This window comes from Oryctolagus cuniculus, chromosome 8 (genome assembly GCF_051225735.1).
Source record: "Oryctolagus cuniculus isolate XC-2025 breed Fujian yellow rabbit chromosome 8, ASM5122573v1, whole genome shotgun sequence".
NCBI lineage: Eukaryota > Metazoa > Chordata > Mammalia > Lagomorpha > Leporidae > Oryctolagus > Oryctolagus cuniculus.
Genome location: NC_142874.1, coordinates 11,793,444 through 11,820,830, shown reverse-complemented (window position 1 = coordinate 11,820,830; position 27,387 = coordinate 11,793,444).

Below are 27,387 nucleotides of genomic sequence, written 5' to 3'. Positions count from 1 at the left end.
TGCCCTTATAGAGACAGTTGTCTAGTAGCAATGGTAGTCTCTCTTTAAAAATAATGCTTTATTTAGGCCGGCGCCGTGGCTCAATAGGCTAATCCTCCACCTTGCGGCGCCGGCACACCGGGTTCTAGTCCCGGTCGGGGCGCCGGATTCTGTCCCGGTTGCCCCTCTTCCAGGCCAGCTCTCTGCTGTGGCCAGGGAGTGCAGTGGAGGATGGCCCGGGTGCTTGGGCCCTGCACCCCATGGGAGACCAGGAGAGGCACCTGGATCCTGGCTCCTGCCATCGGATCAGCGCGGTGCGCCGGCTGCAGCGGCGGCCATTGGAGGGTGAACCAACGGCAAAGGAAGACCTTTCTCTCTCTGTCTCTCTCTCTCACTGTCCACTCTGCCTGTCAAAAATAAAAAAAATAAAATAAAAAAAAATAATGCTTTATTTATTTGAAAGGCAGAGTGATAGAGACAGGGAGAGACAGACAGGGAGAGAGAAAGACCTTCCATCCAGTGGTTTACTCCCCAAATGACCACAGCAGCTAGAGCCAGACTGAAACTACAAGCCAAGAGCTGCATCTGGGTCTCCCACATGAGTGTTGGGTGCCCAAGTTCATGAACCATCCTCCATTGCTTTACCAAGTACAAAGGTAGGGCGCTTGACTGGAAGCAGATCAACTAGGACTCAAACCAGCAGTCAGATATGGGATGCCAGCATCCCAGCAGTGGTTGAACATGGTGTGCCACAATATCAGTCCTGCACTGAGAGCCTCAACGAAGAGGAGACGTGAATGACCTGGTCTTGGCAGGCACTAGTATGCCATATTAAAAATGTTGGTCTTCAAATCTTGTGAGGTATTTTTAAAATGTTTCTTATTTAATTTGAAATTTAGAGCAATAGTGAAAAACACACACACACACACAGAGACAGAGAGAGAGAGAGAGAGAAAGGGAGAGAGATAGCACTCCCATTTGCTGATACACTCTCCAAATGGCTGCAATGACACATGTGGAGACAGGCCAAAGCCAGGAGCCAGAAACTCAACCCAGTTTCCTACACAGGTAGCTGAGATCCAATTACTTGAGCCAAAACCTGCTGCCTCCCAGGGGCTGCATTAGCAGGAATTTGGAGTCAAGAGCTAGAATTGCTTATTGAATCAGACACATGAGCATCTTAAACAGCACCCTAAGTGGTAGGCTGAACGCCCACTCCTGAAAGGTATCTTTCAAACTTGCAGGCATGAAGTCTGTTGATGACCTTAACAGGTGATATTTTGGTGGAGTGACCGGGTTGGGTTGCATTAGGAATGAATGGAGGAGCAGGAGAGGAAGAAAGAGGGACAATGTAGATAACAATAGCAATGCATGCGGGAGCCCTGGTGGAGGAAAAAGGAGGAGGGCGGAGAAGGAGCATGGGAACTGGAAGGAAATTGTGGTCAAAGAAAGGCTCCTGGAGTCTCCATCAAATCTGAATGACTGAGTTGTAGGGAGAGGATAAAGCCACGGAAGGACATGAACAAGGGAAATGGACCCTGCACTCAGATAGAAAAATAGATTTTACACAGCAGGAGAGGCAACCCTCCTATACCCACACATTCCCAGATGGGTGTGTGTGTTTTGCATTTGAAACATGTGCAGTTCCCAGCTATAGGTATCTATTCTCTCTATAATCTTTTTCAATGTGCACAATACAACATAGACTTACAGCAGAAAAGGAAGGAAATATAGCAGGAGCCAGATTGTGAAAGGCAATCATCTAGTTTTTTTTTTTTTTTTTTAAGGCAATCTGCTAAATAAAAAAGTGAAGAATTTAAGCAGTTGGAACAATGTAATCTATTTTTTTTTGCACAGTCATTCTGGTGGTAATATGGAAGGTTGTCTGAGAGACTCAGAGAAGGGAGATCAGTTAAGAGTTTAGCAACAGATAATTCTTGAAGTAGGGTGTGGGCATGTGAATGCAGACGAAAGGGTATAGTCAAGATCCATAGGAGGGTTGGAATCTGGTATACTTGCGTTCAAGGGAGTGCAGATGCAGGGGGCATGTGGGCAAGACCTGGCTTGGTGGATGGAAACACCACCAACAGCAATGGTGAGAACTGGCTAGGAAGCGGGTTTAGAGACAGTAATAATTCAGTTTATACCTTTGGTGTACTTTTAGGTGGGGGTTCACAATAAGCAGATTCATACAGAGCTTAGGAAAATGGTCTGTGTGAGTAATAAAGAATGATAATTTATTCATATTAGCTAAGAATGGTGATTAAAATCAAGAGAACAAATGAGGTTGCCTAGGGAGAGATAAATAATGAAAAAAGTAGAATCCAAAGACAGACTGTTATTTAAGTGGTTGGGAGAAGACAAAGATAAATGTAACAGTTAATAATAGTAGAGGAGAGCGAAGAGAAGCCAGGGAAGGAGTGACAAACATGGAAAATGGTGACAAATGTAAAACGAGATCGTGCTCCATGGGAATATAAACAAGGGCTAGAAACAACAATCAAATCACAAGATGTCTGTTTCATTCCTATACATTTTTTGTATTCTATATTAACTACTACATATCAGAGAAAACATATATTTGTCTTTTGGGATTGCCTTATTTCACCAAGCATAATGATTTCCAGTTGCATCTGCTTTGCAAAAATTAAGAAGGAATGATAGAGGGGGATTAAGAGAGGGAAAGGGGGGGAGTATGGTTATCTTCTTAGAATTGTACCTGATACATGAAATCTGTTCTTTATATTAATAAAAAAGTGACCATACAGTGATTAATTTTAGTTCAGTGGTTTTGAGAAGTATCATGTTCTAATGTCTCTATTTTTAGAATTCTGAAGGCAGATCTGGACACCAAAGATTGGGTAGGAAGAATATCACTAAATAGATTTTAATACATTGAAGGGAAAAGGCAAAGTGAATAAAAGAAAAAGCATAGACATGTTCAGATTTTATCACAGCCAAGATGATGAAAGGGTGAGAATATATAATGTCCTACAGTAAGAGCTTTTTTTTTTTAATACTTTATTTGCTAACAGGTGTCATATGGGTAACTGTGTGGTTCCACATGTCACAACATGTGGTGATTACCAAGAAAGAGAATATTCTAATAATTAAGAGCTTTCTAAAATAATATCCCTAGGAAGGGAATTCACTACCATAAGAAATGTTAGAGTCTGAATGGCCATTTTTCCCAGTACTTGAGAGTCTGATATCACTTAAAGGTCTTGAGAGAGTGTCTCTTTAACAGGAAACTCCATTATTTTACTGTCTTTTTTATTTACAGTGGCTGATAACTGATTTGAAATCACTTATCAAGGATTAAGATGGTGGAGTAGGTTGGAGTAGGGAGACAGATTGCTGCTCCAGTCTAGGAGAAGATAGTTTAAAGAAAGTGGACCAGCTCTCTGCTGTGGCCAGGGAGTGCAGTGGAGGATGGCCCAAGTGCTTGGGCCCTGCACCCCATGGGAGACCAGGAGAAGCACCTGGCTCCTGCCTTTGGATCAGTGCAGTGTGCCGGCTGCAGTGTGCCAGCCGCGGTGGCCATTGGAGGGTGAACCAACGGCAAAGGAAGACCTTTCTCTCTGTCTCTCTCTCTCTCACTGTCCACTCTGCCTGTCAAAAAAAAAAAGTGGAAAGAGTGCAGTCTCAGGGAAGAGTTATGGAGAAAATAGCAGAGGAAACTCTACACAAATTGGAGGGACACAGTGGACCTACATGAAGGGCAAGGCTGTGCACAACTTAGGATCCCAGCAGCTGAGAGCCTCCACACCAGGTTTGGAGAGTGAGGTGAGACCAAACTGCAGCAGCCCAAGCCACTGGTGAAAAAGCTGCAGGAAGAATCTAGAGGGAAAATGGCTTGGATAAACCCATTGGGGATAATGTACCTGCCAAACTAGAGGAGAAAAAAAACAACAAAGGAGTGGGGCACAGTTTCTTTCTCCCCGATCATCTTGCAACTGCATCCTTTTATAAGCTGACAGAGAGCAGGCACCATTTTGGACATATGGAACGGATGTGCCAACTCCTGTCTGTACCCAGCAACCAGCCAGGTGGAGACTCCTGAGTCTGGTAGGGAGAACAGAGGTGGGCTGGATGCTCATGACTGTTGGAGGCTTTTGTGCCAGGACTGTGAAAACACTGAGGCTGTGTGCCAGGACTCAGGGTGTGGCTGGGACTTTGGACAGTCACTGTGGGAGGCTCCACAGGATCAGGGCTCCCTGCTCACCTGGTGAGGGACATTGCTGGGGAATGTGAGCTTACACTGACGACTGCACAGATCCTTTATGTGGTCCTTGTGGCAGAGTGGACAGATACTGTACCTACTGGGGCTAGTGCCCAGGCACTGGTCTCATTTGAGGAGAGGAGCTCAGCTAAGTCTATGCCAACAGACAAAAAGAAATATCCACTCTTGTCACTCCCCGTCTTCGTGGAGGAACGACACAGGACCCTGTGCTGTTCTTTTGTCTGCTCGGCCCTCCCCGGGTTTGCTGCTGGTTCTTCCCGGGTTGGCTGCCGTCCCTTCCACCTCCGTGGAAGGGCGGTTCCCCCTGCCACTTTCCCCACTTCCGCGGGGGAGTGGTACACCACCGGCCGGCTCTCTCAGGGGCTGCACAGGTGTTCCTTCAGATATTCCTGGTGCATGTTGTCTCTCTCCTCCTTTATAGTCCTCTTCCACCAATCCCAACTCTGCTACCCACACGCCGAGTACGCTGCTCTCCTCCAATCAGGAGCAGGTCCTGCTGTTTATTGGTTGAACTGGAGGCAGCTGTGTAGAAGCTGTTTCCTCCTCTCCCAGCGCCATATTGTGGGAGAGCAGATGCATAAAATAAGTCTTAATTCCAGTAACTTAGTCTAGTCCGAGTTGCTCCCAGTTGCTCCCCACACACTCTGATAAAAAAAAGAGGAGATTTACCATGCTAAACCTGGGTGTGTCACATCAGGTACGCCGTTCACCAGAGAGCAATGAACAGAGCTTCTTGGCCACACCCAGCATATGCTTCTAGGTATTCCCTGAAAGCAGACAGTCCACTAATCCACACAGACATAGTCCAAAGATAAAAGCCAACACAGTGAAAAAACAAAGGAGCCAAGTTGTATCTCCACAAATGCCAAATAACAAACACACCAATTCAAGAAATAAGAATAATGAAGACAACATGATACCCCCAAAAGAACACAACAGTAAAGTACTAGATTGTGAAGATGATGAGATTGAAGAAATGCCAGAAATGAAATTCAAAAAATTGTTCATAGGATTACTTAGAAGTAAGCAGAAGCAAATGCATGAGCTAATGAAATTCATACATGACAGGAAAGATAATTTCTGCCATGAAATTGAGATCTTAAAGAGAAATCAAAATGAAATCTTGGAAATGAAGAATTCAGTGTAACAAATAAAAAATGCAGTGGGAAGCCTTAACAACAGAATCGGTGAAGCAGAAGAAAGAATATCTGACATAGAAGACAAAGCACAGGATATTATACAGTCAGGCTAAACACAAGAAGAAATTAGAAAACAAACAAAAAAACACTGTTGGGATTCTACAGGGTACTATTAAATGGCCCACCATAAAGTTTCTAGGAGTTCTGAAGTTGTGGAAAGAGAGAAAGGGTTAGAAGCCCTTTTTAGTGCCTAATTTGGAGAAAGAAAGGGACATCCAAGTATAGGAAGCACATAAAAATCCTGATAGACATGACCAGAAAATACCTTCACCACGACACATTGTAATAAAACTCACCACAGTTAAAACGTGAAGAAAAGATTCTAAAATGTACATGAGAAAAATGCCAGATTACTGTCAGAGGATCTCCAATTAGACTCATAGCAGACTTCTCATCAGAAACCTTACAGACTAGGAGAGAATGATGAGATATATTCCAAGTCTTAAGACCAGAATACTATGCCTTTCATAACTCTCATTTATAAATGAAGGCGAAATACAGACTTTCCAAGACAAATAGAAATTAAAAGAACTTGTTACCACCTGTCCAGCCCTGAAGAAGATGCTTAAGGATGTGTTGCACACAGAAACATAGAAACATGGTCATCACTATGAAGGTAAAGGAAGGAAATCTCCCAATACCAAGGAAATTCAAAGTAAAAAATAGGAATATTTATGTGAAAATGGCAGGGTAAAGTCATTGCTTATCAATAGTCACCTTGAATGTAAATAGTCTCACCTCTCCAATTAAAAGAAACAGACTGACTGAATGCATTAAAAAACAAACCCATGTATTTGCTGCCTACAAGAAACACGTCTCACCAACTAAGATGCATGCAGACTGAAAGTGAAAGGATGGAAAAAGATAATCCATGCTAACAGAAACCAAAAAAAGACCTGATGCAGCCATCCTAATAACAGACAAAAACAGACTTTAACACAAAAACTGTTAAAAGAGACAAAGAAGGGCACTATGTAATCATTTAAGGATCAATTCAACGGGAATATGCGACTATTATGCACCTAATTACAGGACACCTGACTATTTAAAAGAAATGATAAGGGATCTGAAGGAAAACATAGACTCCAATACAATAGCAATGGGGGATATCAGTACCCTACTTTCAGCAATGGACAGATCAATCAGACAGAAAATCAGCAAGGAAATAGCAGAGTTCATTGACACTATAGACCAAATGGATTTAACATATCTACAGAACTTTTCATCCTAGACTTGGAGAATACACATTCGTCTCAGCAGTGCATGGAAATTTTGATTGACCACATGCTAGGCAATAAAGCAAGTCTCAGCAAATTAAAAAAAAAATCAAAATCATACCATGCATTTTCTGAGACCATTTCTCAGACCATGCGGTAATGAAGCTGGAAATCATTAACTCAGGAATCTCTAGAGCATATGCAAACACATGACAATTGAACAACATACTCCTGAATGAACAGTGGGTCATAAAAGAAATCAAAAGAGAAATAAAAATTTTTTTGGAAATAAATAAAGATGACAATATAAATATCAAAACTTAGGGGATACAGCAAAAGCAGTGTTAAGAGGACCAAAAAATGAGCTATCAGTGCATCTCAAGGATCTATAAAAACAGCAGTAAACCAAACCCCAAATTATTAATTAATTCCTAAACCCAGAAAAGATGCAACAGAGAACAAGCACTACAGACCAAATTCCCTGAAGAACATAGATGCAAAAACCCTCAACACAATTCTATCCAATCGAATCAAGCTACACATCAGAAAGATCATTCACCCCGACCAAGTGGAATTTATCTCTGGTATGCTGGGATGGTTCAACATTCCCAAATCAATCAATGTGATATTTCAGATTAACAATCTGAAGAACAAAAACCTGATGATTATCTCAACAGATGCAGAGAAACATTTGATAAAATACAACACCCTTTCATTATGAAAACTCTAAGAAGCGTGGGTACAGAAAGAACATCCCTCAACACAATCAAGGCAATTTATGACAAACCCAGGGCCAGCATCCTATTGAATGAGGAAAATTTGAGAGCATTTCCAGTGAGATCTAGAACAAGATGAGGATATCCACTCTCACCATTACTATTCAACATACCCCTGGAAGTTTTATCCAGAGCTATTAGGCAAGAAAAAGAAATCAAAGGAATACAAATTGGGAAAGAGGAAGTCAAACTATCCCTATATGCAGATGATATGAATCTATATATAGGGACAAAAGACTCCACCATGAGACTATTGGAATTCATAGAAGCACTTGGTAAAGTAGCAGGATATAAAATCAATACACAAAGATCAAAAGACTTTGTATATATATGCAAAACCATGGCTGTGAAAGAACTAAGAACAATCCCATTCACAATAGGTACAAAAATCATATACCTTAGAATAAATTTAACCAAGGATGTCAAAGGTCTCTACAATGAGAATTGCAAAGCATTAAAGAAAGAAATAGAAGAAGATACAAAAAAATCGAAAAATCTTCCATGTCTATGGATTGGAAGAATCAATATCATCAAAATGTACATTCTTCCAAAAGCAATTTATAGATTCAATGTGATACCAATCAAAATACCAAACACATTCTGCTCAGATACAGAAAAAATGATGCTGAAATTCATATGGAAGCACAGGAGACCCTAAATAGCTAAAGCAGTCTTATAAAACAAAAACAAAGCCAGAGGAATCACAATACCAGATTTCAGAACGTACTACAAGGCAGTTATAATCAAAACAGCTTGGTACTGGTACAAAAACAGATGGATAGACCAAGGGGACAGAATAAAAATCAATCCAAGTATCTACAATGAACTAATATTTGGCCAAGGTGCTAAAATCAATCCCAAGAGAAAGGACAGTGTCTTCAACAAATGATGCTACAAGAACTGGATTTCCACAGGCAGAAGCATGAAGCAGGACCCGCGCTTTACACCTTACACATAAATCTATTCAAAATGGATTAAAGAACATGATCTACAACCTGATACTATCAAATTATTAGGAAACATTGGGGAAACCCTATAAGATATTGGCACAGGCAAAGGGTTCTTAGAAAAGGCTCCAGAGGCACAGGCAATCAACGCCAAAATTAACAAATGGGATTACATCAAATTGAGAAGCTCTGCGCTGCAAAAGAAATCCTCAGCAAAGTGAAGAGGCAACAGACAGAATGGGAGGAAATGTTTTCAAACTATGCAATTGATAAAGGATTAATAACCAGAATACATAAACAGATTAAGAAACCTAACAACAAAACAAACAATACACTTAAGAAATTGACAAAGGGCTTAAACAGACATTTTTTATTTTTTAATTTTTTAAAACTTTTATTTAGTAAATATAATTTTCCAAAGTACAGTTTATGGATTACAATGGCTTTTCCCCCCTATAACTTCCCTCCCACCTGCAACCCTCCCATCTCCCACTCCCTCTCCCATTCCATTCACATGAAGATTCATTTTCAATTATCTTTATATACAGAAGATCGATTTAGTATATATTAAGTAAAGATTTCATCAGTTTGCACCCACACAGAACATAAAGTGTAAAATACTATTTTGAGTATTAGTTATAGCATTAATTCACATTGGACAACACATTAAGGACAGAGATCCCACATGAGGAGTAAGTGCACAGTGACTCCTGTTGTTAATTAACAATTTGACACTCTTGTTTATGGCGTCAGAAATCTCACTAGGCTCTAGTCATGAGCTGCCAAGGCTATGCAAACCTCTTGAGTTCACTGACTTTGATCTTATTTAGACAAGGTCATAGTCAAAGTGGAAGTTCTTTCCTCCCTTCAGAGAAAGGTACCTCCTTCTTTGAAGGCCCATTCTTTCTACTGGGATCTCACTTGCAGAGATCTTTCATTTAGGGTGTTTTTTTTTTTTTTTTTTTTTTTTTTTTTTTTTTTTTTGCCAGAGTGTCTTGGCTTTCCATGCCTAAAATACTCTCATGGGCTCTTCAACCAGATCCGAATGCCTTAAGGGCTGATTCTGAGGCCAGAGTGCTGTTTAGGACATCTGCCATTCTATGAGTCTGCTGTGTATCCCACTTCCCATGTTGGATCATTCTCTCCCTTTTTTATTCTATCAGTTAGTATTTGCAGACACTAGACTTGTTTGTGTGATCCCTTTGACTCTTAGACGTATCAGTGTGATCAATTGTGAACTGAAATTGATAGACATTTTTTAAAAGAGGACATCCTAATGGCCAAAATACACATGAAAAAATGTTTAGGCTCACTAGCCATCAGGGAAATCCAAATCAAAAGCACAATGAGGTTTCACCTCACCCCAGTTAGAATGACTTTCGTACAGAAATCAACAAACAACTAACACTGGCGAGGATGTGGGGAGAAGGGTACCCTAATCAACTTTTGGTGGGAATGCAAACTGATATAGCCATTGTGGAATACAGTGTGGAGATACCTCAGAAATCTGAATATAGACCTACCATATGACCCAGCCATCCCACTCCTAGGAATTTACCCAAGGGAAATGAAATCAGCAAATAAAAGAGTTATCTGCACCCCCATGTTCATTGCAGCTCAATTCACAATAGCTAAGACATGGAATCAACCTAAATGCCCATAAGCTGAAGAATGGATAAAGAATTTTATGGGATATATACTCTATGGAATACTACACTGCAGTAAAAAATGAAATACACTCATTTGTAACAAAATGGATGATTCTGGAAAACTTCATACTTAGTGAAATCAGCCAGTCCCAAAGGGACAAATACTATATGTTCTCCTTGGTCTGTGATAACTAATAGAGCACCTAAAAGGAAATCTGTAGAAGTGAAATTCACACTTTGAGAAGCAATGACTTGAACAGGCCTTTTCTTGACTGTCATGCAACAGTTTTTTTCCCCCTCTTTTCATGCTGTTTGTTGAATTCTTTACTTAACAAAGAGTTAGTAATATGTGTATACAGTCAATTGAAAATAGATCTCGGTAAAAAATAAGAGTGGGAATAAGAGAGGGAGGAGGAAGTTTGTATCTGTAAAGCTGTATAGTTCTGCATACATTGCTTTGGACTTACTTCTATGGGTTCAGTTTAAAAAATTGACATGTGACCCCAAGTCCCATTAAGCTCCATGTAAAAATGCCATCTTAAGTGTTAAAGTCACCATGTAAGTATTAAAATGATCACATAGATAGGATTAAGTGTTAAAGGGATCATATAAATAAGATCAAGTGTCTGGTAATAATAGTAGAATTAAAAAGGAGAGAATGTTCCAACATGGGATGCAGTCTGCACAGCAGATTCATAGAATGGCAATCACTTTAAATAGCATTCTGACCTCAGACTCAACCTTTAAGTCATTCTGGTCAGGCTGAAAAGCCCATGAGAGCATTTCCAGCTTGGAAAGCCAAGACACTGTGGAAAAGAAATGTCCTAAATGAAGGGTCTGTCTGAGAGAGACCTCCGTGGAAGAAGTGGCCATCAAAGAAAATTGTACTTTTCTCTGAAGGGAAGAGAGAACTCCCACTTTGCTTATGGCCTTGTCTAAATGCTGATGGATATTGTGGATTCAAAAGACTTCTATAGCTTAGGTAGCTCACGTCAAGATCCTCCAGTGATCCTTGATGTCATACATAAGAGTGTTAATTGTTAAATTAACAACAGGAGTCACTGTGCCCTTAATTCCCCTGCAGGACTTCCGTCTTCAATGAGTTATATTATGATAATTAGCTGTAAAACTTTTTCTCAAACAGTGTTTATGTTTGTGTATGTGTGCAGATTGTTGAAATCTTTACTTAGTATAGAGTTGGTCTTCTGTATATAAAATTAATTCAAAATGAATCTTAATGGAGGGAGGAGGAGGTGGGGTGGGAGGGCAGTTATGGTGAGAAGAATCACTATATTCCTAAAGTTGTACTTAGGGGATTTATACTCATTAAATAAAAGGTTTCTTTAGGAAAACAAACAAACAAACATAAAACAACAAAAAAAAAGGAAATCACTTAAAACTCTAGATTTCAGGTTTATAAACTTCCTTTATATTTCTCTTCTTGTCTGTGCATGATGTCATATTGTTAAAACTTAGCTTATGTGTACAAGAAACTCTTTTATCTCTACCCCATTTTGCATAGCCCTGTGCAGTCTACTAAAATAGCCTCTTTTCTAGTCTGTTTTAACTTCCTTCCCACCTGAAGCCTTTGGAGACTAGCCTTAGTCAGGTTCCTGTCATGTTAGTGCTCCAGCCACTGCTTCCATGAATATTACTGGCATATGCCAATGCACAAGTCAATGATGCTTGACAGGATGTCAGAAAGTACACATGTGTTTGCTCATTTGGCTGGCAGCTGCTATCCTATATTAACATACCTTAGGTCCACTGAAAACTTCAACAAAGAAAAGATTGGCTTTACAAATAGGGACAATTAATTTGTTTACAATTTTTATGGTATGTTGTGTTTTCATAGGAAAAAAGCAATAATCAAATAAATAAATAATGGTAATGAGATGGGTGCAACAGAGATGTGTGGTTACTATTTTCAGTCCATTGATTTACATTAATTGATTCATCAGTGGTAGTCCTGAATGGTAGTTATTTCTCTTATATGTATATGTGAACACCAGTGCTCAGATTTTTGTGGTCCCCCAGGTGGTTGAGGGCTTACTTTTTTGAATTTAATAACTGCTTTGTCTTTCTGAAATATAGCGTGCATTTAAAATCTTTCTTAAAATGATATGTATAAATATAACATTTCATTGATTCTGAATTAACAGGGCAAGATCAATTAGTATACTTATCTCATTGAATTAATCATTCTATTTATGGAGCTCCTATAAGATACTGAAAACCAAGTTAAGCTCTGAATAAATAGTGTAGTGTAATAAAAAGGGTTGTTTGGGCCTACTTCCACTTAATGGTCAGAGATTACTGTGTTTTCAGGATTCTGTTTCAGACTAATTTGCTGTCAGGCTTCTGGTTTTGTTTGTTTTGGGAAATAGACCCACCTCCAAGCAACCCCTCCCCAACTTCTTCATTTATAATCCTTTGAATTTATTTTCCGCACATATCATAAAATGAGTCAGTGAGTTAATTATATAAATTAAATGTAAATCTGTTACAACCTCTCAGTTGAGTAACTGCATGAATTTTGGAGAACAAACATGTCGTTAATTTTTGGTGCTGTGAAGCCCCATGGATGTATATTAAGATGGAAATTGACTGCAGAAGGTAGTGCAAACTATAATTGATTATGTAGTTGCTATGGCTTCTTGTTTTCATTAGAATTGTGTAAGTATAAACAATATGTATTGAATAATAATCTCTGGATTCATATTTGAAACTTCACTTGTGTTAGCATTCTCCCATTTATTGGTTATAGTTGATGGCTTCATGTCAGTAAGTGAGATGGAGACAATTGTACTCAGAATTTCAGAGAGGTTGAGCTTGTTTATATAATAAATAGCTCCAGATAGCTCCCTGAGAGCCAGTAACGTTATACATCCCCTGGTGGGTTGTGAGCCATGTGGAGGGTGATGTGGACAGACTGTACCCAGCATAAGAGAGTAAGAGAGGAGGACTAGAACCACCAACATGGCAGAAGGCTGTGAGGTATGTGGGCTAATTGCTCGCCATGATGCTCCTTGTCCTCAGTAGCTTCACCTACTTCACAGAATTGGGCTTAATGTCTGAGAACCTGAGGAAATGCAATTAGGAATTCGAAGAAATCCTAGAGAGGGTGTTTCTGAACTCTCCAGGCTGTGATGGTTGTTGTTTCATCTAAATTTAATTTTTAGGGGCAAGAGAATCCCCAAATGATTATTTGGTTACATTTGAACAAGTTGACTTGGATTGAGCAGAACTTGAATCCTCAAACTCATACAGGTGTTTCAACTCTGAAATTTGGAGTCAAAGGGTGGAGCATTCATTAAGTTGTGGTGGCTAGGAGTGGGGACCAGTGGCAGGTCTTTGGGTTATTGGAGGCTTGCCCTTGGAAGGTAGTTCTCTGGAGAGGGTTGGTTATTCAAGCTGAGTTTGGTCTAGCTTTTCTCTCTGCTTCCTGGCTCACCATGCAATCATTCTCCTACACCTGCTCTGCCAATGGCCAGATTCTACCAGATGCCAGATGCATGGGGCTGCCAAATCCTAATCATAGAACCTCCAAACTGGGACGGCGCCACGGCTCACTAGGCTAATCCTCCACCTTGCGGCGCCAGCACACGGGGTTCTAGTCCCGGTCGGGGCGCCGAATTCTGTCCTGGTTGCCCCTCTTCCAGGCCAGCTCTCTGCTGTGGCCAGGGAGTGCAGTGGAGGATGACCCAAGTGCTTGGGCCCTGCACCCCATGGGAGACCAGGAGAAGCACCTGGCTCCTGCCATCGGATCAGCGCGGTGCGCCGGCTGCAGCGCGCCGGCCGCGGTGGCCATTGGAGGGTGAACCAACAGCAAAGGAAGAGCTTTCTCTCTGTCTCTCTCACTGTCCACTCTGACTGTAAAAAACAAAACAAAACAAAACAAAAACAAACCTCCAAACTGTGATAAGAATAATCCTGTTTCTTCCCAAGAAGTTCCTCCTGGGCATTTTAGTTAACATAAAGAAAAGCTTGCTAATACACAAGTAGAAGTGCAAAACTAAAAGACCAATCAGAAATCCTGTTCATGTCCTCTAGAATAGTTTTTAAACACAAGGAGGTGTAATTTGTAGCTCCCATAATGCTAGGTAGTACTGTCATTTTCTTAGTGTAGTATAAGTGTGTACTTTTCTTTTACTCCTATTAGATGAAGTTGGTATTTCTGGTCAGGGATGTACCAAGTTTACTATTCTCACAGGGCCTCACAGAACCTGGTAGAGTTCAAGGTAGTTATTTTTATTGATGGACCCACTAACTGAACTACTTCAGTCATGGGTTCTTGTTCGTGTAAGTGAACCCAGAAATGCAAGGGGCAAAGTCATTGACAGGAGTGTTGGAAATGGGCGATAAACAAATCGACAGAAATCAAAGGATATTGAATAATCTAGCTCTATATAATGGATTACCTAATCTATTTGAGAAAAATATCTTGGTTTTGATCCATTTTGTGACTTGTCATTTAGGTTTCAATAAGTAATGTATGTCATCCATCAAGCAAAAAGCAAAAAGCAAAACAAAATTCAAAAATCTATAGCTTAAATTAATGGAAAAAGGGAGGCATTTTAACATCAGTCTTCACTGTGGTCTGGTGGGATGTCAATAGAAACTAGGCCATTATTTCTCAAAAGTATGATCTCCAGACCACCTACATTATAATCACATGATGTACTTGTTAAAATATAATGTTTGAGGCCCCTTGCAAAATGCTAAATCAGAGTTTTGGGGACAGAGGGCTCAGGAATCTGCATTTTTAGTCTGCAGCCTAGGTAATTCTGATGTACTTCAGTTTGAAACCACTGCCCTAGAATGAAGATTTCTCTGTGGCTTCAGAGTTGATGGAAATGACCAGTATAAGTCATATTGGTCATAGGGATATTTGTGGGCAGCTAGGCAGGCAAGGTGGTGTGCATGAAAGTGGGCTTTATAGCAAAGCAGTCTAGGGTTTGAAAAACTGATGCCATGGGAGAGTCACTTATGTTGCCTGGTTGTGTTTTTCTTCCTGTAAGGTGTAAATAAGAGTACTCCTGTAGGGTCCTGCTCATGAGCAGAGATAGTTTGTGTAAAGGACACATAAGAGGGAGTCTTTAAAAACTTCATGGAAAATACATATTATGAACAAACTATTTATGGATTTCAAAATTTTATTGTACAACTATAAACTTAATTCCATTTCCTATGAAGTTTCTAAAGTTCCCTCATATTTGGTGCCTACTAAGTCATTGCAATGAAGGGTTGAGCCCTGAGAAAGATGATGGTACTGTGGTTAAAGTTTGCAATGCTGTATCTCAGAAAACTATCAGGAAGCCCAAAGATCCCACATTGGAAGACAGTACTTTGTAAAGAGGCCCCCTACTCCAACCCAGTCATCATCATACCATATTCATGGATTGCAAATACAATCCCAAGAGAAATCAATGGCCGGGAGGAAAAAAATGCAGTCTGTTCCAGGAACATGGTAAAATGAATAATTCAAAATTTCCACTGCTTTACACCAAGACATGATTGCAAAGGGGAAGTATTATTGATAAAAGAGTCAAAAGAAATCGTTTTGACTAAATGTGATGGGCTACAAAAGATAAACCCTGCAGATGACAAAGAAACAAAAATTAGAGCTCCAAGGAAGTAGGACATCAAGTTTTTGCTGTGTTTGTGATTAAAGGAGTTTTGGGGACAAGAAAACCTGAAGTGAGAAGACAACGAATGGCAGGTGAAGTTCGTAAACGTTCAGTGTCCCAGTAGCAAATTGGAGCATGTTTGTGCTAGGCTCTTTGAGGAAGTGACTGAGGCATTGATGTATGATGAAGACAGAAAGCAAGTTCTGGTTGAGCTGCAGCATGATTGCAAAAACCTCTGTGAAGGAGGCAGCCCACTGGATCCTTTGTCATGTCCAATTTTGGGTTTGTGTATTTGGATGATTTTCAGAGGCAGATTTTAGTTTTCACAGCTTGTTTTCAATTGGTGGTGTGGGAGTTGAAAAGCCAATGTTTTCCTAGAGAATCCTAGGGAATTATTTTCCAGTTTGTTAAGTGGTTATATTTCTAGTATTGAACCACCAGAAGAGAAATAGTCTGATAATGGTTAAACTAAAGCAACATGCAATTAAATTAGCTAAACAAGGAGGCCTCCTGGTAAATCAGTTGGTGGGGTTTTTTTGTTTGTTCATTGAATTATTATTTTTGACAGGCAGAGTTAGAGAGAGTTAGAAAGAGAGAGAGACAGAGAGAAAGGTCTTGTTTCCATTGGTTCACCCCCAAAATGGTCGTCATGGGTGGAGCTATGCTGATCTGAAGCCAGAGGCCAAGTGCCTCCTCTGGGTCTCCCATGTGGGTGCAGGGGCCCAAGCACTTGGGCCATTCTCCTCTGCCCTCCCGGGCCACAGCAGAGAGCTGAACTGGAAGAGGAGCAACCGGGACAGAATACAGTGCCCCAACTGGGACTAGAACCTGGGGTGCTGGCACCGCAGGCGGAGGATTAGCCTAGTGAGCCATGGCACCAGCCAAATTATTATTTTTAAAGTGAACAAATGTCATGTATTTTGTATGTACAGATAGATGTAGGAGCGCAGTGGTACTTCCCACCATATCCTCCCTCCTGCCTACAATCTCACCCTCCCTCCTCTTTCCTTTCTTATTCTTTCTTTTAATTTTTACAATAATCTACTTTCAGTGTATTTTATACTCATAAGATTATCCTATACTAAGTAGTGAATTCAACAAGTAGTGAGAAGAATAAAACACTGTTCCTCAACAGTAGAGACCAGGGCTGTAAAGAATCATTGAATCTCTAAATGTTGGTTTTTGGGGTCGGTGCTGCGGTGCAGCAGGTTAAAGCCCTGGTCTGCAGTGCTGGCGTCCCATATGAGTTTGAGACCCGGCTGCTCCACGTCCAAACCAGCTTTCTGCCATGGCCTTGGAAAGCAGTAGAAGATGGCCCAAGTCCTTGGGACCCTGCACCCATGTGGGAGATCTAGAAGAAAGAAGCTCCTGGCTCCTGGCTTCACGTTGGTTCAACTGCGGCTGTGGTGGCCATCTGGGGGAGTGAACCAGCAGATGGAAGCCCTCTCTCTCTCTCTTTCTGGCCTCTCTGTAACTCTGCCTTTCAAATAAATACATGAATCTTTAAAAGAATGTCAGTTTTGCTCATATACATTACATTTTTTGTATTCTTATTGGGTACTGCCTATCAGGGAGAATATATGGTATCTGTCTTTTGGGAACTGACTTGTTTCACTAACTATAATGGTTTCCAATTGCATCCATTTTGTTGTAAAAGACAGGATTTCATTCTTTTTAATGGCTGGTTAGTTATCCATAGGGTATATTTGCCAAATTTGCTTTGCCCTATCATCAGTTGATGGACATCTGGGTTAATTACATATTAGAAATTGTGAATTGAACTTCTATAAACTTGAGAGTACAGATAACTCATTCATATGCTGATTTCATTTCATTTGGATAAATTCATAGGAGTTGGATGGCTGGGTCATATGGTAGATTTATTTCCAGAATCCTGAAGTATCACCACATAGTTTCCTACAATGAATTTTCTAGTTTACCTTCCCACCAACAGTGGATTAGGGTACTCTTTTCCCCACATTCTCACCAGCGTTTATTATGATTTGTGTATTAGAGCCATTCTAACTAAAGTGAGGTGAATCCTTGTTATGGTTTTGATCTGCATTTCCCTGATGGCTAGTGTTTCTAACCATTTTTTCATAAGTCTGTGTGCATTTGAATCTCATCAAGGAATTGAAAAATTCCTATTCAAGTCCTTTGCCTATTTCTTTACTGGATTGTTTATTTTGTTGTTGTTGAGTTTCTTGAGCTCTTTATAGATTCTGGTTATCAATATATTAATCAGCTGCAAGGTTTGCAAATATTTTCTTCTATTTGGTTTCCTCTTCACTTTGCTGAGCATTCCCTTTGGGGTACAGAAGCTTCTTCACTTGAATGCCATTTGTATATTTTTGCTTTGATGACCTGTGCTTCTGGGGTCTTTCCCACAAAGTCTTTGCTTATACCAGTGTCTTGTAGCATCACCCCAATGTTCTCCCCTAGTAATTTGATGGTATCAGGTTATAGATTTAGATCCTTGATTCACTTTGAGTTTATTTCTGTGTTTGATCTAATGTAGAGGTCTTGTCTCATTCTTCTGCATGCAAAGATCCAATTTTTCCAACACTATTTGTTGAGGAGAATGTGTTTTCTCCAGGCATTGATTTCAGCTCACTTGTCAATGATTAGTTGATTGTTGATGTGTAGAATGATTTCTGGAGTCTATTCTGTTCCATTGATTTACATATCTATACTTGTGCCAGTACCAGGCTGTTTTGATTATAACTGCCCTTTGGTCTGTCTTCAAATCTGGTATTGTAATGCCTCAAACTTTGCTTCTGTTGTATAAAATTGCTTTAGCTATTCAGGATTTCTTTATTTTCCTTATGAATTTAAGCATTTTTTTTCTAGATATAAGAAGAATGTCATCGGTATTTTGATTGGGATTACATCAAATCTATAAATTGCTTTCAGTGGACATTTTGATGATATTAACACTTCCAATCCACAAACATGGAAGACTTTTCCATTTTTTGGTGTCTTTTTCTGTTCCTTTCTCTATTATTTTTAATTTACATTGTAGAAATCTTTCATCCCCTTGGTTAAATCTATTTCAAGTATTTAAATTTTTTATGGCTATTGTGAATGGGACTGATATTTGTGAGCCATGGAATAGTCTGTGTGTACAAAGTTTATGGGTTTTTGTGTGCTATTTTAATATCCTGCAACTTTACCAAAATTTATTATGAGTTCCAACTGTCTCTTAGTGAAGTTTTTTTTTTTTGTTTGTTTCCCATGTATACAGACTTATGTTATTGGCAAACAGGAATAGTTTGACTTCTTCCTTTCAACTTGTACCTGTTTGATCCCATTTTCTTGCCTAATGGCTCTGGCTAAAACTTTCAAGACTACATTGAAGAGCCATGCTGACAATCATCATCTTTATCTGGGTCTAGATCTTGGCAGAAATGCTTCCAACTTTTCCCCATTCAATGAGATGCTGGCTGTAGGTTTGTCTTATATTGTCTTGATTGGATTGAGAAATGTTGCTTCTATACTCAATTTGCTTAAGGTTTTTTATCATGAGAGGATGTTGTATTTTATCGAATGCTTCCTCTGCATCTCTTCAGCTAATCATATGGTGTTTATTCTTCAATTTTTAAATGTGATGTATGACATTTATTGATTTCTGTATGTTGAACCATCCCTGCATACGGGATAAATCTCGCTTGGTTCAGGTGAATCATTTTTCTGGAGTGTTGTTGAATTTGTTTATTTAATAGTTTGTTGACAATTTTTGCATCTATTTTCATCAGGGATACCAGTCTACAATTTTCTATCTTTGTAATAACCTTTTCTGGTTTTGGTTTTAAGGTGATCCTCATAGAAGGAGCTTAGGCAGAGTGCCTCCATTTCAGTCGTTTTCAGTAGTTTGAGAAGAACCGACATTACTTCTAGTCTAAAAGTCTGGTGGAATACAGCAGAGAAGCCGTTTGAGTCTGGGCTTTACGTTGTTACTAATTCAGTTCCCATCTTGGTTATTGGTCTGTTTTTCTATGTCTTCATGACTCAATTTCAGTAGATTGTATGTATCCTGAAATCTATCCTTTTCTTCTGGATTTTCCAACTTGTTGGTATATAGCTGTTTGTAGTAATTCCTGATGATTCTTTTTATTTCTGTGATATCCATATTTATATCTCATTTTTCATCTCTGATTTTGTTGATTTGGGTCTTCTCTCATATTTTTTTGATTAGTTAAGCCAATAGTATATTTTGTGCTTTTTTTTTTTCAAAAAAAAAAGTTCTCATTTCACTGATCTTTTGTTGTTTTTGTTTCAATTTTGTTTGTTTCATCTCTAATTTTAATGATTTCTTTCTTCCTACTACTTTTAGGTTTGTTTTTTTGTTTTCCTGGGTCCTTGAGATGCACTGATAGCTCATTTATCTGATGGCTTTTCAATGTTTTGATATAGTCAGTAATTGCTATAAGCTTCCCTCATAATTGTGCTTTTGCTATATCCCATAAGGTTTGATATGTTGTATTATCATCTTTGTTTGTTTTCAGGAATTTTTTTATTTCATTTTTGATAATTCCTATGACCCATTGTTAATTCACGAGTGTGTTTTCAGTTTCCATAAGTTTTCATACCTTCTAGAGATACTTTTTTTTTTGACAGGCAGAGTGGACAGTGAGAGGGAGAGACAGAGAGAAAGGTCCTCCTTTGCTGTTGGTTCACCCTCCAATGGCCACTGCAGCCAGTGCGTTATGGCCGGCGCACTGCGCTGATCCAATGGCAGGAGACAGGTGCTTCTCCTAGTCTCCCATGTGGGTGCAGGGCCCAAGCACTTGGGCCATCCTCCACTGCACTCCCGGGCCACAGCAGAGAGCTGGAATGGAAGGGAGCAACTGGGACAGAACCTGGCGCCCCGACCGGGACTAGAACCTGGTGTGCTGGCGCCACAGGCAGAGGATTAGCCTAGTGAGCCGTGGTACCGGCCTCTAGAGATTCTCAAGTTGTAATTTCCAGCTTCATTCCATTGTGGTGAGAACAGACACATGACATGACTTCAATTTTTTGAATTTACTTGCTTTATGGCCTAACATATGGTCTATCCTAGTGAACATGCCATGCACTGATGTAAATAATGTATATTCATCAACTGTGGGATTAAATGTTCTGCAGTTATCAGGTCCATTTGGTTCATAGTGTAGATTATCTCTGTTATCTCTTTGTGGTGATATTGCATGGGGTTCTAGTGGCACGGGCTGCCCTAGTCTGCTGTCACCTTGTTCTCAGATGCTGGTCTGCACTCCAACCCCCAGTGGGAGTCAGGTGCGGTGTCCTTGCTCTCTGCTGCATGTCCGCACATAGCACGCTGCTCCATGGCATCCCTCTTCCTTCTGTAGAGTTTCTACTGCAAACTTCTCTGCACTTCCTCTGCTTTTCTTCAGGTATTTCCCCTGTTCCGAATCAGGTTGTCTTTTCCTTATTCAGTCATCTTGGAAGCCCCTTGTTTGTTTTTGAGTGATACTATCCAGGAAATAGATTAAACAGTATTGTTCAAGAACTTTCATAATGTCTTTGTGTCTGCCCAGTGCTAGGATTGATGTTTAGCTTAAACTCCAACCTGTACGTCCTTGCGGAAACTAAACAAGCAGGAGAAAACCTTCCTATTGCCAGAAAGACACAAAGCCACTAACAAAACGAAAAGAGAGAAAGCTGTGGGATCATAGAACTCAAAAGGGAAGTCATTCCTGAGTTTATGCCAATCTGCAGGTCAACCAACCCTGCTGAATAAAAACTGAAGTTCTGTACAAATCAGTTCATGAAGACGTTGTTGCTTGTACTGTCAACATAAGGCAAGTCTGGTAAGTGCAGATTGCCTTCAGAAAAGAAAAGTGCAGGGCACTCAGAATCATTGGAATCAAAGAAAAAAGCCCCAGATTAGTATGACAGAAAACCAGTCACTTGATCATACTTCACCAAAATTTTCACCAGTTGCCAGGGCTCAAATATTTAGACGTTTTTAAGATTTTATTTATTTTTATTTGAAAGGTATAAAGACACATGCAGAGAGACAGAGACAGAGTTATTCTGTCCACTGGTTCATTCTCTATACGCCTGAGACAGGTGGAGCTGGGCCAGGTGGAATCCAGGGATTGGGGATTCAATCTGCTCCCCACATGGGCAGTAGGGCCCAAGTACTTGAGCTATCACCGGCCGGCTCCCAGGGCGAGCATTAGCAGAAAGCTGGAATCTAGAGCAGACCCAAGATTCAAACTCAGATGCTCTGATATAGGATGTGGCCATCTCAAGCAGTGTCTTTACTGCTGCACAGAACACCCATCCCTAGACAATATTTTCTAATGTATTATTAAGCACCTAGATTTTAAATGTTGTGGTACATGCTGGAGACCCAGTGATGAACTGAGACATAGACGCTCATCTCAAAGAGCTTACATTCTAAGGAACAAGAATTCACCATACATGTTTAAGAAATTAATGGAAGATGTATACTAGGAAAAATTATGTATGGATTTCAGAGATTTTCAGACAAAAATAAACATCATTTAAAAAAAGATTTATTTATTTGAAAGGAGAGTAACAGAAATGGGGGTGAAAGAGAAAGAAGGACTGAGGGATAGTATGAGCTTTCATCTGCTGGCCCACTCCATAAATGGCCACAATGGTCAAGAATGGGCCAGGCCAAAGCTAGGAGCCTGGAATGCCATCCAGGCCTGCCACATAGGTGACAGGAGCCCAAGCATTTTGACCTTCTACCACTGCTTTTCCAGGGATATTAGGATGAAGTTGCATCTGAAACAGAGCAGGCAAAACTCAAATAGGCACTGACTTGGGATGCCAGTGTCACAGGCTGCAGTTTAACCTATGGTGCCACAACAACAAGGCTCAAAATTTATCTTTTAAAAAAAGATTTACTTATTTGAAAGGCAGAGCTACTGGGGCTGGTGCTGTGGCGCAGCGGGTTAGCGCTCTGGCCTGAAGTACAGCATCCCATATTCGAGACCTGGCTGCTCCTCTTCCAATCCAGCTCTCTGCTGTGGCCTGGGAAAGCATTAGAAGATGGCCCAAGTCTCTGGACCCCTGCACCCACGTGGAAACCTGGAGGAAGCTCCTGGCTCCTGGCTTTGGATTGGCGCAGCTCTGGCTATTGTGGCTAATTGGGGAGTGAACCATCAGATGGAAGACCTCTCTCTCTCTCTCTCTCTCTCTCTCTCTGCCTTTCCTTCTCTCTGTGTAACTCTGACTTTCAAATAAATAAATAAATCTTTAAAAAAAAGAAAGGCAGAGTTACTGAGAGAGAAGGCAAGAGGGAGAGGGAGGGGAGGGGAGGGAGAGAAAAAGAGGGAGGAAGAAGGAGAGGGAGAGGGAGAGGGAGAGGGAGAGGGAGACACAAGAGAATCTTCCATCCATTAGTTACTGATTGACTCCCCGAATAGTTGCAAGTGCCCAGGGCTGGGCCTGGTCAAAGCCTGGACCCTGGAACGACATTTGGGCCTCCCACCTGGGTGGAAGGGGCCCAAGCATTGTGCCACCTTCAGCTGCTTTCCCACAAACTTTATCAGGGAGCTGGATAGGAAGTGGAGCAGCCAAGACTTGCATTGGAACTCAAATGAGATACTATCATTCGGTTGCCCCTCTTCCAGGCCAGCTCTCTGCTGTGGCCCAGGAGTGCAGTGGAGGAAGGCCCAAGTGCTTGGGCCCTGCACCCCATGGGAGACCAGGAGAAGCACCTGGCTCCTGCCATCGGATCAGTGCGGTGCGCCGGCCGCGGTGGCCATTGGAGGGTGAACCAACGGCAAAGGAAGACCTTTCTCTCTGTCTCTCTCTCTCACTGTCCACTCTGCCTGTCAAAAAAAAAAAAAAAGTTGAGATACTATCATTATAGGTAGTGGCTTCACCCACGGCACCACAATGCTGGCTCTAAAACTTATCCTTTGATTCTGCTTTTTCCATGAACATTTCCGGTTACCTCATATTGTTTGTGTGTATTCGTGTGTGAACTTGAGTTTTATAGATTGTCTGCTATATATTGTTATTTTGTGGAATAACCCATTCATTCTCTACTAATCTTTTTGGTGTCTTTCCTACAAACTCCTCTTAGACCATGATATTGAGAAATAGCAGTATAAAGTGATTTAACTTGATTATTCTGTTGGATTGCAGTGGCTTTTTATGGGCAGGCACTTGTTATAACGTCTGAGGAATATGCTTTAACATGACTTATTTGAAGTTGGAAGTGCTATACATGTTGAACAAAGGCAAATTATTCCTGTATAAAAGGGAAGACTCATTATAAATGGTTATACAGAAAAGTGATGTGAAATGCAATAGGTAAAATAGTTATTAACCTCCGTTTAAGAGATTTCAACAAGAATCCAAATTCTCTTTTTAAGGGGTGAATCCAACTTTTTCATAAAGTGTACCATTACCATACGTAATTCACTTGCAGAGAATGTCTTTTAACGGACATCAATGTTAGTGTGGCATTTGCATTTTTCCTGCATTTATCTGCAGTTCTGTTCAGAACTGTATGTTTCAGAAATGAATAAGGGGGAAAGTTGTAATCCTAATCTGTCTCTGAGTTAACAGAAACATCCACAGCTCTCTTATATAATTCCACTGTTCTATCCCAGACTAAAGCTTTCATATTTTTTATCTTCTTAGTCTTGCACAAATGAAATACATGAAATATGTTCTCTTTATATCAATAAAATTAGAAATAAGTAAATCTAAAAAATCACTTCTAACCATGCCATCTATCATTGCAAATGTTCTTGATTTTTGACATTTCTAGAGGAAGAAATGGACTGTTTTGACATATGGTATCATGATAATTTCCAAATAGGATGGACTTTAGTCAAAAGGCCTTGGCTTCTTCCTTCTAAGGCTATATAGTATCATAAATAAGGCAGCTGATTAAATATTCCACTTGACACAGGGAGGAGGAGCAGGAAGAGGCAGTTTGGCCACTTTATTTTTCACTGATATTTTTCATATCTCTCCCACCCCCAACACACACACATATATGCACATATACATGCATACACACAAATATATACACACCACTAGGAGATTTCAGAATTTCATGGAAAATTGAATTTAAATCTATTTGTTTTAGTAGATACTGAGAAGGCATTCAAGAAAATTTAACATCCATTCATGGTAAAAATATTGAATAAATTAAGTATAGAAGGAACACACCTCAACATCATGAAGGTTTTATATAGCAAGCCCACAGCCAGCATCATGTTGAATGGGGAAAAGTTGAAAAATTTCTTTTAATATCTGGAACCTTACAAGTGTGTTCACTCTCATTGCTCTCATTCAGTGTAGTATTAGGTGTTTTAGCCAGAGCCATTAGGAAAGGGAAAGTAAATAAAAGTGTTCCAGAAAGGAAGAGGGGATGTCTGCTATCTCTGCTTGTGGATGGCAGACACTACCAAGACACTATTTGAGCTGGTAAATAAATTCAGCAAGGTCTCAGGATATAAAATCAACACACAAGAGTCAGTATCATTTGTATATGCCAATAATGAACTCACCAAGAAAGAAATTATAAGAGCAATCTCATTCACAACAGCTATAAAAATATCTCAGAACAAGTTTACCCAAGGGTGTGAAAGATCTCAGCAATGAAAATTATAAAACGCTGATGACAACAAAATCAAAGAAGACACAGACAATGGAAAGATAACCATGCTCATGACTGGAAGAGTGAATATTTCTTAAATCTCTGTATTATCCAAAGCAATACACAGATTCAACACAATTCCCATCAAAATGCCAAGGATGCTCTCCACAGAACTAGAGAAAATAATCCCAGGATTCATATGGAAGCAAAAAAGAAAACAAAAAAACAAAAAACCAAAACAAAAACAAAACCTCCTACCTTTCTCTGAAGGGAGGAGAGAACCTCCACTTTGACTATGACCTTGTCTAAACAAGATAAGAATCGGAGAACTCAGAGGGCTTCCATAGCCTTGGAAACTCATGACTGGAGCATAGGGAGATTACTGATGCCATAGACAGGAGTGTCAATTGGTAAAGTCAACAACAGGAGTCACTGTGCATTTACTCCTCATGTAGGATCACTGTCCTTAATGTGCTGTGCATTGAGATTTAATGCTATAACGAGTACTCAAACAATATATTTCACTTTGTGTTTCTATGGGGGTGCAAACTGTTGAAATCTTTACTTAATGTATACTAAACTGATCCTCTGTAAAAAAAAAAAAAAAGAAATTATCAACTCCCAACTTGACTCTCACTGGGATTAAACATGACAATAGGTCTGATCTGATTTCATCATCATTTAAAAAAAAATCATCTATTATTTTTCACTTTATGTCTCTGTGTGGGAGCAAACTGCTGAAATCCTTACTTAATGTATACTAAGCTGATCTTCTGTATATTAAGATAATCGAAAATGAATCTTGATGTGAATGGAAGGGGAGAGGGAGTGGGAAAGGGGAGGGTTGTGGGTGGGAGGGACGGTATCGGGGGGAAGCCATTGTAATCCATAAATCGTACTTTGGAAATTTATATTCATTAAATAAAAGTTAAAAACAAAAACAAAAACAAAAACAAAAACAAAACCTCCAATAGCCAAAGTAATCCTGAACTCAAAAGAGCAAAGCTGGAGTATGTCAGGAGCAGATTAGGCTTATAAATTGACCCTTTGTCTCCTACCAGGTTTCAAGACATATGACAGAGTGACTTTAATAAAAATAGTACAGTATTGGCATAAAAGCAGACAAATAGGTTATTGGAATAGAATAGAAATCACAGAAATTTATTCGCTATTCTACAGCGAAACAAGATTTGACAAAGTTTTAAAAACATACACTGGTAAAGGTTAGTCTCCTTAATGAATGGTCAAAGTTGCTCCACTTCTGATCTAGCTCTCTGCTATGTCCTGGTAAAGCAGTGGAAGATGGCCCCTGCACCTGCATGGGAGACCTGGAAGAAGCTCCTGGCTCCTGACTTCAGATCAGCACAGCTCTGGCTGTTGCCGCCAACTGGGGAGCGAACCAGCGGATGGACGACCTCTCTCTCCCTCTGCCTCTCCATCTCTGTGTGTAACTCCAACTTTGACATGAATAAATAAATCTTTAAAAAAAGAAAGCAAAGAAGTATTTACTGATATTTGCAGCAAAATTGCTAGAACATTATGTCAAATGAAAAAGTCAGACTCAGAACGACATACAGTATTTACAATATGTTCTATGTTTTTTTTTAAAAAAATGTTCTGAACTTTTGGCAGTGATAACCTGAGGTTGGCAATGTTGGAGGGAGGGCTATAGGGAAAATTAGGTAATGGGTACCCAAACACTGGGGCCAGCACTGTGTTGCAGTGGGTTAAGCTGCTGAGGCTCTGCTTCCAATCCAACTTCCTACTGATGTGCTTGAGAAGGCAGTACTTGGGCTCCTGCCACCTGCTTGGGAAACCAGCATGGACTTCCTGGCTCCCAGCTGTGGCCTTGTCCAAATCTTGCTGTCGTGGCCACTTGGGGGATGAGCCAGCAGATGGAAGATCGACCTCTGTCTCTCTCTCCCTCTCTCTCTGTTGCTCTGCCCTTTAAATTAATAAATAAATGGATAGATAAATAGCTATTTTATAAAAAGCAGCTAAATCTTAGAAGTTCTAGTGCACAGTGGGGAGAGCATTTTTCACAGTAATGTATCATATATTATTATTATTTTTTTTTGACAGGCAGAGTGGACAGCGAGAGAGAGAGAGACAGAGAGAAAGGTCTTCCTTTGCCGTTGGTTCACCCTCC